General features: G+C 42.0%; 2 long non-coding RNA genes across 3 annotated transcripts; one reads left to right on the top strand and one right to left on the bottom strand.

Annotated features, from left to right (window-relative positions):
* Positions 1-50: 50 nt before the first annotated feature.
* On the bottom strand, positions 51-14833 carry LOC104913868. The gene is made up of 4 exons (XR_795683.3): positions 14698-14833; positions 5641-5831; positions 3820-3906; positions 51-3745 (listed from the first exon to the last, which is right to left on the bottom strand). It is a non-coding gene; the product is annotated as an uncharacterized LOC104913868 (long non-coding RNA).
* On the top strand, positions 8287-14811 carry LOC104913869. 2 transcript variants are annotated; one of them, XR_002120941.2, is made up of 3 exons: positions 8287-9643; positions 11114-11213; positions 14727-14811. It is a non-coding gene; the product is annotated as an uncharacterized LOC104913869 (long non-coding RNA). The 2 variants fall into 2 exon arrangements; XR_004161783.1 differs by lacking the exon at positions 8287-9643 and adding an exon at positions 9661-10718.
* Positions 14834-16126: the final 1293 nt, after the last annotated feature.

The following is a 16126-nucleotide window of genomic DNA, read 5'->3' as shown; positions in this document are numbered from 1 at the left end:
ATCCATTCTATTTATTGAGTGCATTGCTTCTCCCAGCAGTGTGAGTGACTGAGCCCCTGAGGTGCCAGCAGATGCATGTGAACAACCAGGGCGAGCACTCTGGAATTCTTTCAGGTAATGCAGGATGTCTTGGTTTGATCTGAGCTCCTGCCTGTTCAGCACAGAACAGCACAGTTCCTCCTGGGGCAGTGCTGGTTGGAATGCAGCGATGTCCTGTCTGCATGCACTCCTTAATGCTGAGACTGGCAGAATCCCCAGTGACTTCACGTGGTTACATGACTATCACCATGTGTGCCCAGGGTTTGTACTGCAGCTTTATTTGAACCACCAGCTAGATATCATAATTTGTGCTCTGTAGCAGCAGCTGTTTATTTTGATAGTCCTTTGTTTTTAATTGTTATTATTTGCAATCCAAACCGACCTGTTTACTCTGTAACCAATTGAAAAAGAGATGTCCTGCTCACACAAGGAGCGCCTCAAGAGAAGGGCAGCCCTGCATAATTTCCTGTCCTCTCACAGAACATATTCATATTGGAAAACTGGGGAATATTACTTTCTGGCCCTGCACACTCTCCTGGGTAGAAAGGTCCTGAAACACAATTTATTGTAAAACACACAGTGGTTACAGAGCTAGCACAGTCAATGATATTCCTTTTATTACCACTCAGATGAGAACACAAAATGACATTGGAAAGCAGTGAACTCACCAGAAGGGCAGAGAAAGCCATTAAATTCAACACGCATCATATTTCATAATCAGAATCCTGCAGTCAGAGCTGACACCACTGAATGAGTTTGTTGCAGTCATGATAATATAAAACCCGCTGCATCTGCTTCCCTTGGCACTTTTCTTTGTAGACCCTTGCAGTGTATGGGCTATTAATCATCAGTAGCCAGGGACACTGCAGACCAATGCACTTTGTATTGCATAAATTGAAAATGCATCACTATTAGAGAGAAAACTGCCTTCTGTACATCTCTATTTAGATAAGCAGTTTCCTAAAGGGCTGCCATGCTATTATGGCTAACCGCTTAATTGGAGTTCTTTCCACAGCCCAGTAATTGGGGTTTGGAGGGGGGAGGGAGGGTAATGCAATCTCTTTTGTAGCGGGTATGAAAACAAGGTGGCAAAGTGTTTCTTTTCTTACCTGGAACGCCTGACAGGGCTGGAACTGGAGGTGAGAAAATGCAGTCGAATGCACTGCATCGTTTAACCTCACTAAATTAACTTCATAAATGAGAGGTCTGAGAGTGCCAGCGAGTGGGAGAGGGATGCTGTGTAACCTGTGCCTTACAGGATTTTCAATGGCTGGCTGGAGCAACCCATCACCAGAGAAGGCTGCTGCCTTCCCTTCCTTCCTTTAGCTGTGCTCACAGCAGAGGGGAAGCTGCAGTTCAGAGCAAGGAAGTTTTGGTGGCAGCTTGAGAAGAGAGAGGTGCAAATTTAGGGCTCAAAACCGTTCTCTTGAATGAGTCCATTCTGTTATTCCATAATTTGTCCAAGCTTTGCATGTAATGAGCAAATATCAGTAACCAATGAGAATGGGAGGTTTAAAGTTCTCCGACAAAGAAAGCACAGCTTTAAAATTGTGTGTATTTAACTGTAAATTGCTGCATGGCTTAATTAACTTTTTTGGAGTCAGTGTGTGCAACTTCACTGATCTGTGGCTGTAGTTCCTTGTGACTGTTGCTGCTGCCCTGTAGTTCAGTGGGGATTTGTTTTCATCCTAGGTAAGCTGAGGCTGAGTTGGAAACTGCTCTGCTTGTTGGCCCTGGGTTGAACCAGTCTCACCATGCAGAATGCATTGCCATCTTTAGCAGGAGGTAATGTGGAATGCATTCAACTCAATGTGTGGTTCTCTGTGATGAAATCAGGGAAGGAGAGAAACTGCATTCAACTGAGTTGGGGAGTGGGACAGGATCAGTGAGCAGCGTGATCCAATGCTTGAACATTAATGCCAGCTATTGGGGAAGTTTCTTCACTCTGTTGTCCATCACAAAGGACTCTGAGGTCCTGAGAGTTCCAGATTTTAAAAAGTAATGTACACTAATAGTGTTCAGGATCTGGAAATGCTCCTTTGGAAGAGGAGCAGCTGAGAGATTGCTGCTGCTACGCAATTAACTTTTCAATGCTATCAAAAGCTTTCTTTAATAAAGTTACAGTAAATCCTCATTCTCCCACTTAAAGCTACTTGTGCTCACATTTTAGCTTTGAGAACAGGTTGATTTGAGAAAGATAACGATGTCAAGACATGGAGGTATCTTGTTGAAAGAAATAAATTATACAGAGGTTTCCTAAATAATTTAACAGATACGGTAAACAAAAGGATGATTTCTTACAAAAAGAACCATCGACTTGCTGGCTTTTTGTTCCTGTGGTGATGGATATGGGTTCTGTGTTCTGAGGTTTTAATTTCAATCACACTACATCCTGTCCATGGCCAGAGCAAGGATGCAGATGCAGTTGCATCCTGAAAGCCCGGTCAGATATTGTGCTGGCATCCTTTCAAGCTTCCTTGTAAATGAAAGTAGCTAATATCCTGGTCTTTAAGACCAGTACTTAAAAGAAACAAAATATTTTAGCACCAGCCAGTGATTATGGCTTTGAAACCAAGATCTCATTGTATTTGTTAGCTGATGTTATCAGTGGGGTGAGGGAGAAGGCAGGCAGCCTTTTCAAATAGTCAGCTCAACTGGCCAGACCTGGGCAGTCCCAACTCCCAGAGCAGCCTGCTTTTGTCAATATTGTTTTATTGTTAAAACGGCTTTGACATACAGCCCTTGCTATGGATAAACTTGTATTTGACATAAATCAGAGCCTCTCCTTCAGCAATATGTAAGGCTTATTCACGAGAAGGCAAACCAAAGCGGAAAAGAAATGCTTCCAGAGCACTGGAAATACTAATTCTTAATGAATAGTTACTTTTCTCTGTCTGTATTGGTAATGGGAAATTCCAACTCACACACTCCTTCTGTCATTATGACCTCGGAATGAGTGCTACAAAGTCAGTTTTTATGTTCATTTAGTCCTTGGGGAGATGCTGGAGTTCAGACTAGAAGTAAACAAGGTCTCAGTGCGTTAACCAGTTAGTGTGGTTTATCTATTTCCTAACACACATCCTCCATAAGGTATTCATTGCTTTGATTCTGGTGAATCATCTCCATTTCTTGGGTGAAAGAAAAGCCAAGGAAGCTGTGTGAGAATACTTTGGTTAATGTTGTATTTGACCTATACTGCAGTTCTGTATGTTTTGTACTCTGTTTTGCTTATCAATACCAACATTTTGAATTGAGGATATGTTTGAAGCAACAACTGCCTATGAAGAGCTGAAATTATTGAGAGAACCTTTGTTTTATATTTTGGGAAAACAGGAAAATGAACTCAGGAGTTGCAATGGGTAAGCACCGGGAACAGAAATTGGTTTTGCTTCTTTACCTCCAATTCAAAACAAGCTCTTATCCAGCCATTCACAACAGCAGTAAACAGGTCCATCTGCCTTTAAAGAGCAGGAATGGGAAGAGCCTTCGCCTTATCAGTCACTGCGAATAACCCAGAGCTGCCTGGTATCTCAGTGTTATAGGCTGATGTTCTGGCACATCCTCCCAGCACTGCTGGGCCCAGGATCCAGCACAGTTCCCAGCTGGAAGCGATTCCATGGCAGACATCAGCTGTGCTTCCCACTGGCTTCAGGAAGGCAGATGGGAATGACAGCTAGCCAGAGTTGGCAGTAACCTGGTATTTTCGCTATGGGAAAAAACACAGCTTTACAATCACCTGGTTATGTTTGTGAAACAACACATTCAAGATTGATGGCTTACTTCTGGAAGCTGCTGCAGCTGAAAGCGTAGCTGGTAAAAGGCTCACAGGTGTGGAAAGTCAGGGTCTTCCACATCAATCCGTGCCTGCTGCTGACAAGAAATTTAACAATTTGGATTAGTTGTTGGGAGGGCACACGCAGTTGCATATGTTGAAATCCTAATGGTGCTTCTCCTTACCATTGGGTACAGCTAGTAAATCACACAAACAAAAAAAATCCCTTGCTGTGAGCTTTAGTTGTCTTATGGAGCTGGCAGAGATGTCTCTAGACAGCATTCTGAGCAGAGCCCCAGCTGATCAAAACCAGATTCCTCCTCTGTGTATGCACAAGTGATGGATTTGCATTCCTTTAATACTTTCAACACTGTATCAGGAAAAATCGTTTTCCCAAGCTTCCCTGCTGGTAAGGGAGGAGGGCAGGCAGTAAGAGGGATCACTGCAGGGATATGAAGTGAAAACGTTGGTCCAGCAAGTTAAGGAAGATGCCTTCAGTGGAAGAATGGAGGGCAAAGCCCCGTGTTCATCTCCTTGCTTTGCTGTAAGGCAGTTTTCAGGCATGTGAATTCATTTCCATGCTGCTTGTGGGTGATCCCAAGCAGCCCTCCAGAAAGCACAGAAGTGCTTTTAAGGTCAGCTGCCCAGACAGTGTGGGCATACCCAACACAGGAGACCTCCACTAGTGACATCTGTAATCATTAGAGGTGATTGGAAATCAATTACCAAAGTTTAGGGGAGACAGGGGGAGCAATCCTACACCTTTCTCTTTGAAATCAAAAAGAATTTATGATGGTTTCCATATAAGCAGAGAAGAAGGAAGAAGCTTTCTGGAAACTCAAAACTTTCAGATGTGAAGTGCTCTGCCACAAGCCAGGAAGTTCTGCTCACGTTGATGGAACGTTAACATTGTTTAAAAATGCTTCCTGAGCACACAGGAACACTTCTTACATAGATTTACCAGCCAGTACCACTCAGTGCAGAATGTAAACATGCACTTCTTGGTGTCACTTAAAAGCAGAAGTTTATACAAAGCATATATATATGTGTGGTGCCCATTGCCAGAAGCAAGTAATTTGAAGAGGAGGTTGCAGAGGGTTGTATTCCCCCTCCTCCATTGTGTTCTAGGGTGTATTTTCACAGGGTTCTGTTGTCTGACATCCTGGAGGTTTTATGCCATTATTTTGGCCTCAGCAATGCAGATTACTGTGTAGACTTCTCATGGGGTAAATGGTTGTTCGTTGTGTAATACTTGCTGTTTGTTCCCATGTACTTTCTGAATGCTTTCTTCTGCTGAACTGCAGACCAGTCCCTTAAGAAATAGCTGTGCTGAGCGCTGGAGTTTGGTTTTGGAAGGGGAGAGCCAGCAGATTCTATTGCCTCTCTCACCCTAGGAATAGGAAAAGAGCAATACGACTTCCTATTTCAATCACATGTGATTGTTGTTCATATGGCACCAAAGTCCATTTGTACTCAAGTCTGAGGGTTGGATAGTTAGCTCTAAATAGAGGATGTTTTAGGTGGAAGGCATAAGTTGGATCCAGAAATTCTGTCTGCATTGGGCAGAGGGTCATGGAAACTTTTATCTGAATGCCTACTGTGAGTGATAACAATTGCAGACACATGTGCCTGAAATTGTGTGATATTTTTTTTACATTTTAAAAATGTTGGCTATTATAATGAACCTCATCTGATGTTGAGCCTATTTGGTAAGAAGTGCCTTAAGGCAAATTCAATCCAACAAGTGTTACTGAATATTTTAGGCTAACAGCATTAACGTAGCCACTGAAACCAGTCTGCAAACACAGCCTTACTTCAGGAGATCTTACCTTAGAGGTCTTCACTGCTGCTGATGGAGAGATGGTCGGTATAAAAGCCTGCAGGTTTGTCTGGACGAGAAGTTTTGTAGCCAAAGAGACAACAAATTGATTTTAAAAGATTGAGTGTATTTACATTCTGTCTCTATGCATTTGTTTTCCACTTTCCCATTCCATAGTTTTTGCTTCTCTTATGGAAAGCACTGCAAGAAGAACATTCAATACTAAAAACATTGTTATGCCTTTGATATGGTAATTTCAGAGATTGCAGAGGAATTCAGCCCTCTGTAAAAGCGAATGTTTTCTAATTGGGAAGAGATTCAGTTACAGAAAGGTACAAAACTAAATGAATGGCCAAGTATGAATCAATAAATTAGGGATAGAGCTCTAACATCTTAGAGAAACAGCATAAATAGTGCAAAGCTGCCTTTCTGCTTCTGTGGGTCAGGAATGCTGACTGTGAGAGTGATGTGAGACAAGACACAAAGCAAGGATCAGATGCTTCAGCTCCTTGTATACTCCAAATGCTGATTCATTTTTAACCATTTCACTCTCAGAGAGTGCAAAGCTACTGGAATTGCAGCAGTCAGCTACTTTTGCTTGCTGTAACATGCTGACAACCAGCAGCGCTATTACTTTTGAGTTATTAATTTAAAGTTAGCAGACTGTTTCATCCCTTTGCTGGTCTAGCTGGACACCTGAAACACCCAATACACACAGGTGATTATTTGGCTGTACCTTTGCTATATTGAATATATCTGGACATAGAATCGTAGAATCACCAGGGTTGGAAAAGACCTCCAGGATTTCCCACTCCAACCATCTACCTACCACCAGAATTTCCCTACTAAACCATGTCCCAAAGTATAATATCTAAATGTTTCTTGAACACCTCCATGGACGGAGGCTCCACCAGCTCCCAGGGCAGCCCATTCCAGTGCCTGACTGCTCTTTCAGAGAACTGTTTCCTGATATCCAACTTGAACCTCCCTGACATAGGCACCTTGATTAGAACACATTACTGAGTGTTACAGTTTGCTTTTAGCACTTATTCTGAGTCTGCTGTTTTCTGCTGGCAAAGGAAACTGCAGCAGCACACAGCAAACATGTTAGGATGAGATAGGCAGTACGAATGCAGTCCCATTTTATTTGGATGTGGGTTGGGACTGGGTACAATCCATTTTTTTTATTTTTTTATTTTTTACCAGGATCATTCATCCCTAGGGCCCCTGTGATAATAATGTTGCATTTGATTTCTGGATTTATAACAACCTGTGGTTTTGCAAATAAAACTCCAACTTGGTGTTCTGGTTTGAGTTACATTTGTAACATTAAAACAAATGGGCAGTTTCTGTGGATTTCTCCTACAGAAGTTCCAAACACGGCTCTCCTAAAACGCTGCATGCACTCCTTCAGTCTGAAGTGGAATGTGTTTGCAAAGCAGAACGTGAATGATAACAGCAAGTTTTCCTGCTGCAGATTGCAGTATCAGTGCACACAAGAACACAAGTCCCACGTTAGGCAGAGAGGGAAGAAAAGGTCAAGATTTTCCTTGCATAAAGTAACACCCACAAAGCAGAAGGAAAAAAAAAAAGAATGTTGTTGGGCATAATGGCTCAGTGCTTTTTTCTAACTGTTTATAGCAATAAAAGGTAAGAATAAATAGGCTCATTAGAATAAAACCTGCTAGCATCTTTTGTGCTCCTAACAGTGATGGTTGCATTTTTGTTTTGTCTGGGCCTTTGTCAACTATTTCTCTGCTGTTTTTTTTTTTTTTCTTGAGTCCTTCAAAGTTACACAGCTCTTCAAGTCCTACGAAAGCAGACCTCGTCTCATGGTTTAATATTTCAATTAAACTACAGAATATTAATTTGCATTAATTATAGCCTATTCGTTGCAAATGACAATGTTTTATTTTGTTGTACTTAAAGGTTTTATTAGCAACAGACGCTTTTAGTTAGTGTTTGTTGCCCCAAGAGCTTTAGAGGAACTGATTTTCTGTCAAAAAAGATTGGAATCAATGGCATCCCTCCCTTCCAGACAGTGCTAAAACATTTATTTAAAGGTTTATATGCTCACCCTGCCTTATCTGTATTCCAAGTCACTTGTCCAATGAAATAAAATTCATTCATGCCTTCCTTCACTGTGTTATTGACAAAGTATAAGCTTTATGTGACTGGAAGCCAGAATTCTGTCTTTTGGGAATACCTCTCTCTAAACTTGTCTGAAAGAATTATTTTATTGCATTTTTCGTGCCAGTTCAAGTATGTTTGAATGGTAAATCCTGGAAGCTGGGCTGTCTGTGACCATATCAGCCTTTTGAATTAGCAGCATGCACGGCATGATAGAAATATTAGATTGTATGGAAGGAATGTGAGTGCTACGTAATTTTTTTTAAAGTGTATTTCTTTTTGCACGCTACTTGGTTCTACAAATCACAACGTGTGGCATTATGCTGATGGAAAGTTTGCTACCACTGTACGTTTCCCATGCCTGTTCTCCATGAGAGGACCATGTCTGCAGAGCAAGCTCTGAAAACTATTTATGCTATGTTTCCAATGGGGAAGATTAGTGCAACAGCAGCTGTTTGTTCACCCACGTGCTGCAGCAGTGATGTTTAGCTGTCTGTTGGGGCATAGTAGATGTTCTGCTCTCGGTGGTTTCTTTCTGGTAAGAGGCAGGAGGTCATTGCTGAATTAAATACTTAACAAAGCTACCTGGCCTTGCAACCACAATACTGATTGAAGTCCTGAAGCAAGATATGTGCATGAGCTCGCTGTCAGTGCTCCTCACTTCTGCACTGGGATAACTTGAAAAGCCAAGGAGAGGTAGAAATAAAAGTAGAACTTAACAGTGCCGTGCTGATTCGAGACTAGAAAGTGTGAGGAGGAAGTAATAAACTTATCTTTTCCTTTTGTCACTCAGCAAATTCACAGAGTTGTCCCTGGAGAGAGCAATGTTCATGTGGCATTACAGCAAATGATTCCGCTGCCTCAACCACAAACTAAAAAACCTCTGATGCTCTCCAACCCCTTCCTCTGTTTCATTTCCTCTCCAGGCAGGACTTCAGTTCAAGTCTGACATCCTTTGGGGACTTTGCAATGAATAAGACTATTGCAGTTGTTCTAGAGCTTTCTTAAGCTTTCCTTGGAGAAACTACCCAAGTATCCAGCAATATGTGTGAACCAAGACCAAAAAGCTGTGTGTATCTGCCAAAAGATGGGGCTGAGAGAAAACCTGGAACGTAGAGTTAAAATTCATTCTGTTTCTCACACAGGAGCTGCTACATCTAGAGTGATGCTATTAAAAAGAGCTGGCTTGGGGCAACCAAGTGCTGGAGGAGGTTCCGAAGCAGTGCTTCAGGATGTAACAGCCCTGCTGTTATGGGTAATGGGAGTGGGTGCTGCGAGGACAGGTTTGTTCTCTTCTTGTGCAATGGTTCTTTAGGAGGCTGCAATAATTCCATCTTTAGTTTCTTTATTAGTAGACAAAATACGTGGTTCACAGATTCAATGTTAATAATGCGGAGCAACTCTGACCTTTCAGATTCTAGTGCTGGAAATCCAAGGAACCTTTCCAACTGTGTACTATTACAGATTGGTTGATCTGCTGTAGTTCTGTATTATTCTGGATGTAAAAAAAGGCACAATGACACAGCAGTACAGCATAGTATAAAGCCTCATGGTGGTTTAACCCGACTCCTAATTCAAGCTGCTGCTGTGACACAGAAACAAGACCTAAAGTAGGCATGTGAGGATACTCAAGTTTGTTTTTCTCCTTTTGGGTCCCTTTAGGCATGGTGGTTTTAGCCATAGAAATTCTGAGTGCTGGGAGAATTCCACCAGAGCTCTAAAGCTTAGGGTTCTTGCTAGTCTGGGGCATGGTGTTGGAGGAAGTGCTATGCTCTCCCTTACCTATATTGTTTTTATAGCAGAGCTCCTTGGAATTTGCTACCTTGAAAAATAAGCTGGGGAACTCAGTCATCCCCAGCTCCTTTCACTGGGAATCCCTCCAGGTGAGCTTTCCAGACTTCATGAAGTCAGTCGTGACATCAGGGCTCAGCAGGCCCAGTTCTAAATGACATTTGTGCTCAACCACATTCAATCCCCCAAACCCCAATTCCCCAAACACGATTAGCACATGTCAGCATAATTATTTTAACATTGGACAGTTCTCCACTCCTCCTGGGCCTCACAGGCAGCTGCAACGTAAATGCTGATGTAATAAATTGCCTTTCAGCTCAATGAGAAACCTTATACTTCAGTGTCCATAAACCACTGACCATGATCCTTGCTATCACTGGGCATCCTTGGAAAAGCCCCAAACTGAGTGTTTAACACAAATAGCTGCAAAATGCATTCCTGAGACCATGAGGGAGATAAAACATTTCCCACAGCCCTTTCCTATGGAGCAGAACACAGAAAATACGCTGCTACCAAAGTGCTCCTTGGTGTCGGTGTCAGTAAGCATGCTGCCCACCCCTCCTCCCTGTGCAATATCCCTGAGGTTAAGTGTTGTGCTGCTCAGGGCACTGTGTTATATCCTGGTTGCCTGGAGGCAGTTGTTGGCTGCGTGAAGCAATCTGTGTGAGGCAGGAAATAGAATCTCAGTGGGAGGATGGGAGCTCCAAACAAAAGTCATGAACTCATTCACAAGCCAGACGTGCCCCAGGAGTTGGCTTTCAAGCGACCTGGTTTGCCCTCTGTTGTTACACATTTGTACCCGTGGCACTATTTCATAGGCCTCCCAAAAAAGGAAAATTAAATATGACTAATCGAAGGCAAACTGTTGCTTTCAGCTGCCAGTTGGCAGCTCTCACCCTTGTGATGGGTGGGTGATCGAAGAAGCAGAAAGCAAACATTTAGATTCTGAAAATACTCTTACTGCACTTTTTTTTTCTTCTTTTTTTTAATGTGTGTGTTTATGTTTAAATAAACTACCAACAGAATGGATAATTAGTTCTAGAGAGATAGGTACGTATGAATTTAAAAAGGTCATTTTGTTTTCCAGACAACTCGCTAATGAGAGGCGTTGTTCTGCTGATGGGCAAAAGTGATTTTTTTCCCCATTTACAAGAGAATCAAACATCTGTAAGTGGAGTCAAATCTTGGTAGCTCGTTTGCTTGATTTTAAGTGGGAGAACTCTAGAATTCTGTAGGGAAATCAAACGTCTCTATCATAAAGTTGAAGACATGAACGTTCTCATCCTGTAGTGTTTGTGCCAAATTTTCTCATGCCTGAGAGAACCAGCTGAGGATGGAGGGAAAAAAAATTATACCAAATAGGCACCAACATGTCCTGAATCGTACACTCACACTGTTACAGACCATTCCTGACTGTTTTCTGGAGTCTTCAGACACAGAAGTCAGTGCCAGACCTGGAAATCCTCACGTGCTATTCAGAGAAGTGTAGCCCTGGTCCTCACCCAGGCTGAGATGGCTCTGTTTGCACAGAAGGCAACCTAACAGACTTGCTCTTTTTGCAGTGGCAAGAAATGAGATGAAGTCTTAAGAAAAGCAGTGTGAGAAGTATCTTTCTGAGCTGCTGAACACTGACGTGGGCTGCGTGAGGCAGAACCTTACAGGGTGAGTTCATCTTCTTAATACTTATGCATATAAAGCCATTTAGAGAAGAATCAAGATGGCACAAAGTGGTTGTACGCCAAATCTGGGAATATGGAATGCTTGGTTTGCCCTGATATTAAATATGTGCAAATCTAGGCAGGAAGTAGGGATACTGGGGATACACCCAATCACTCACTTTTGGATTCAGGTCCCAGTTTCAAAAGCTCTCAAGTAAAATGTACTGATGAAGCCAATCCTCTGGGCACATTGGACCATACATAAGAAAGGCCTTTTTCCCAATCATTACTGCTCCTACAGAATTTCCATACATCCAGTAATGAGGAAGAGGCCATTGCCTTTCTTAGAGTCAAACTGTGGCTTGATAATCTTGGAATGGTGAAATTCAGCAGTAATCCATGTAGATAAAGGGGAGAGAAATGCTCATCAAACAGGAACCTATGAGAGGATTTCCTGTGAGCCCTTGGAGATTCAGAAATGCTTTCTTTGACGCTGCTTTCCTCTGTAGCTCAGAGTTGTACAGAATTATCTGTAATGGGAGAGGATGAGTGCTCTGAACTTTCTGAATGTCAAGAGCCATGATTAGAAGCTCAGACCGTTAAGCCTCCAAACCAATTCCTTCATCCTTGCAACAGAATAATGGGAATCATTCAGAAGTGTTAAGGGAAGAGACTTCCCCACTTGTTCAGCTGAGACTGCAAGGTCTGGATTCCTGCAGCCCCACAGAGCCTCTTTACACAGATGGAGTCATGTCTTAGAGCTAAAGGCTGTCACCAGTCTCAGCACTTCCAAGGTTACTCAATTTAGTTCACATTCTGGTTTTTAAATACGCTCACTGAAGAAAAGTATTATCACTATAAACAGTGAGGAGTACAGGAATGTGTCTCCATCGAGTTTATTCAGCAACTGATTGAGCTAAGAGTTACCCTTGTGTTGAGTTTCCAGATTTCTCGTCAGTGTGTTTTATTAACAAGAGTCTGCATACATGGTTCACACACACCAGGAAAGCCCTAAACCCCAATCAGGACAAGTCTTCTTAATGATGAAATGGCAGTAGTACCAATGCTACCTACCTAACTTGGCTTCAATCCCTACCCAAGAGAAGCATGTACTTTGACATCATTTTCACTTTTACAGATGTGCCAAGCATTCACAGGTAAAGCAGGTTATGGAATGTGGTCTCAGACATGATAGCACTGGATACATTTGAAGAATAGGAAATGATTAAAAATAATAATAAAAATAACAACCCACAGAAATTGTCTTTGGCATCCGGAAAGGAAACAGCCATCTCTGCATTCCCATGGATTCCCAAAGTATCAGATCTGTGTAAAAATACTCCTGATAGGAAAAGCAAAAAGTCTCAGGAACTCTATTTTCTTATATTTCAGGGATTAACCTCTTAGTGGGGGATGACCTGCTATGCTCCAACAATTTTACAATTTAATTTATTGGGCCCAAACTTCTTGTTTTAATTCAATTACAGAGATTAAATTGTTTTCTCATTGTAATTCTTACAGTATCAATTGTAGTTCTGGTGTCTGATGTTTTGTGGTTTTTTTTAGCCAAAAGAAAAGGTAGCTGTTAAGTCTGCTAAAGCCAGGTAAATTCATTGCTACAAGAGACTACAACCTTCAGCGTTCCAAATGTTGCCTTGTTAGCTCAAATCCAGTTGGTGTGGCAAGAGAGTGAGATTTAAGAAAATACTTCCTTGGGTCACCTGGGACAAAACTGAGCCTCAAAGTGGGTAGCAGAGAAGATCTGCATCAGAGATTTTCTAAAATGAAAGATTTTTATTTGTTTCTCTTCCCACTTAAAAAAAGAAAGAAAGAAAGAAAAAAATTAAAAAAAAAGTAAACTATATTGCCTCTGCTGGTTCCACTTATTTTATGATGGACTCCTCTGATGTCCAATTAAGACAGAGGTCTGAATTTGAAAGACCTGAACACGTTTTGCTGTGAAAATGCTGAGCCAACCTTGTTTAGCAACCTTTGACATATAAAAAGGTCTGGTAATTGCTGCTTTCATTCCTGAACATTGTAAATGACATTGCAAATTATTACTTGATAGTACCTACTTTTAGATCTCAATGCTACAGGCAGGCAATTTCAGAGAATAAATCAATTTCTCTTCTCTTGTACTCATGGTTTACACCCCTCTCTCCTGATGTCTAATTACATGCGATAAATGTGTGTAAACATGAGCCTTATCCTCCATAATCCAACTCCTACCCTACTTCTTTATACGAGGGTTAATAAGCTCAGTGTTTTTACCACATTCCTTAAAGTAATGTTTTGATGCTCTGTTCAACTTCGTGGTCTTTTACCAGCAGTAAAAAGGCAAGGAATTAGGGATGATCATCTTTGATTGCTCTGGGCTCAGTAACGGACTTTTATCTTACCAGTCTATGAGCAGAAATGCCAGTAAGCAGATTTGCAGTAATATTTGATTTGTTTTCCAGGAGCATTAATTTTCATTTTTATCCTGTTTGTCCTTCTGTGCAATACTTCCTCATTCCTGGTTTGGAGAGGAGACTCATGCATTATCATTCAGAATGCCACAAAATTCAATTAAGGGCTGACTGCAGCATCCCTTCTTGGTTTGCAAGTGATTTACCTCTGTTGAGAAAACAGAATGACTTTTTCCAACGTGAGGCATGGTTGCTAATTTTAACACAGTACACAGCCTTAAGCTCTGCAAGCAATCATTAACAAATACAGAAACTTAATAAAATGGCTCAAGGGGTGTTGGTTTTAGCCAGGCGGGTTAAATATGCCTTGAATGTTGTAGGGACCAAGGATGGAAAATAAGTGACATCAGAGGTGCTGCATCCACCCGTCTCTTGCTTCCATGAGTCCCACTCAGCCCTTCAGCCTGCCAGCTTTCCAAGATGAGATGTCATTTTTTCTATTCAGAAGACTTCAGACATCTCTGAGCACAGTAGAACTCCCTGTCCAGAAGTGTTTAATAAAATTTACAGGCTTTTACCAGCATGGTACATAGTCACATTTATTTCTTGCCTTTATGATCAGAGGGAGTCAGGCTCAAATAGCATTGTATGTTAAAATGCTTTGACACATTTTGTTGGAGCCAAAACAATTCTCTTGAAGTATTATCATGACTTAGTTGAGGTAAATCAGCAAATAACTCATGTCACCCCACAGGGCCACTCAGCTAAGTGTGTGTTATATACACACAGAGCACTATAGATTCAGCAGTTGGCACATTTCCTTCAAGTAAATGTAGAGATTACACAGTAAGACAGAGATATTTAGAGAGATGCTGCTGGTGGTGTCTGAGCCCCTAGGCTTTGTTCAGGCAGCTCCAATAGAATGGATCGCTTCCATACCAAAAGGAATAAAATATAAAAAAAAAAAACACCTCTGGAGTACAATGCAAAGTGTTTTCTATTAATGGCAACATGAATGTTATTGCCGAGCTGTGTTATGCTGGATGATTGGATGCAGCAGAAGGTAATTGAACTCACCAGAATTCTGCTTTGCTTCTCTCCCCCAGGTTAAAAGTCTGATCCGATGCCTGCTGTACACACAGTCATCAAGTGAGTGCAGCGAACGCCTCTCAGAACACAAAGCAATATCAGGCAGACAGCAGATCAAACAAGCCCCAGCCGCCAGGGGAGGCAACCAGTAGGGCCGTGCTTCCCACTGATTTCCCCAGCCCTTACTTGGTGGGGAAAGGGTTATTAAACCCTTTTGCTTTGCTCTAAGTGCTGCAAATAGAACGATAAATCCAAATAACGAGGTGCATGCTGTTCCTCCATCTGTAAGTGCTGTGGATGACAGGCAGGGACCAAACATGGAAAGGAATCTGTAAGTATAGCTGGAGGCTATTGTGTCCAGCGTGGAACTGACTCCTGCAGTGTGGTGAGGTGTACACCTTGTTCTTGTGTCTTGCATCCTGCAGCTGTAGCTACCCTTGTCTTGTAAGTGGGGCTGTTCTTCATGCCAGGGTGCTCTGTGCCAGTCACCCCCACCCATCCCTTTTTGTGGCTCAGTACCCACTCAGACATGCTACAGAAAAGAGAGGTGGTATTCTGAGATCAGAACAGCAGTCCACAAACATTTCACTTTGCACCCACATCCCTGATGTCCCCCTCTTCTGCCCCGCTAAGGAAGGTGACAATTGCACCAGGAAGGACCACGTCCCCTATTGCAGTCCCTGTGGATTATTAAGCCCAGCCCATAGGGACCCTTGGCCACAAACAGCTGATGAAAAGTCTTCATGAGGGGTCTGCTTCTCAAATAAATCTTTCCTTGTCAGGGTTGAGGTTGCCCAGGTTAGACAGGACCTGGTTCAGAAGCTCGGAGCTTTGCTTGTGGCTGTTACTGGATAGCAGATGCAGGGGCTGCCAGCAGAGAGAGAGTGGGCATGGATTACACCAAGTTGGTCCAAGGAAGCCCTCAGTGTTGTAGGGCTCTGATTTGGAAGCAGAACTGATTGGCAAACTTACTGGATAGCAACAATTCTCTTTCAGTTCCTATATAATTTTGAAGCTAATAGCAACTCTTGTGCAAGTTCATAATGCTATTTTTCCTCCCTTAACCTAATTAACGGATTGAAAATTTATGTAGTCCTAAATGGAATTACTTTTTTTCTAAGCACTGCAGAGGAGTTATTTGTCATGCTCCTACTAAAGCATGGATATCAATGCTAGTGCTTCACTCCACCTATGACACCTGAGTCCTTTTCACAGGAATAACACACCGAAATTGCCCTATCTGAGGCCATTATTAGAAAAACATTAAACAAAAGCAGTACTACCCTGCCTGCATTATTGTTATTTTGAATATTGTTTTTTTTGTTTGTTTTTAACATATTTACATGCCATGCATGTGGGTATGGCTCAATAAATCTGTTGTTTTTTTTAAACAAGAACCTAGGAAAACAGAGAAGAA

This window comes from Meleagris gallopavo, chromosome 21 (assembly GCF_000146605.3).
Source record: "Meleagris gallopavo isolate NT-WF06-2002-E0010 breed Aviagen turkey brand Nicholas breeding stock chromosome 21, Turkey_5.1, whole genome shotgun sequence".
Classification (NCBI taxonomy): domain Eukaryota; kingdom Metazoa; phylum Chordata; class Aves; order Galliformes; family Phasianidae; genus Meleagris; species Meleagris gallopavo.
The sequence above is the reverse complement of the archived record's forward strand: the minus strand, read 5'-3'. Positions and strand labels throughout refer to the sequence as shown.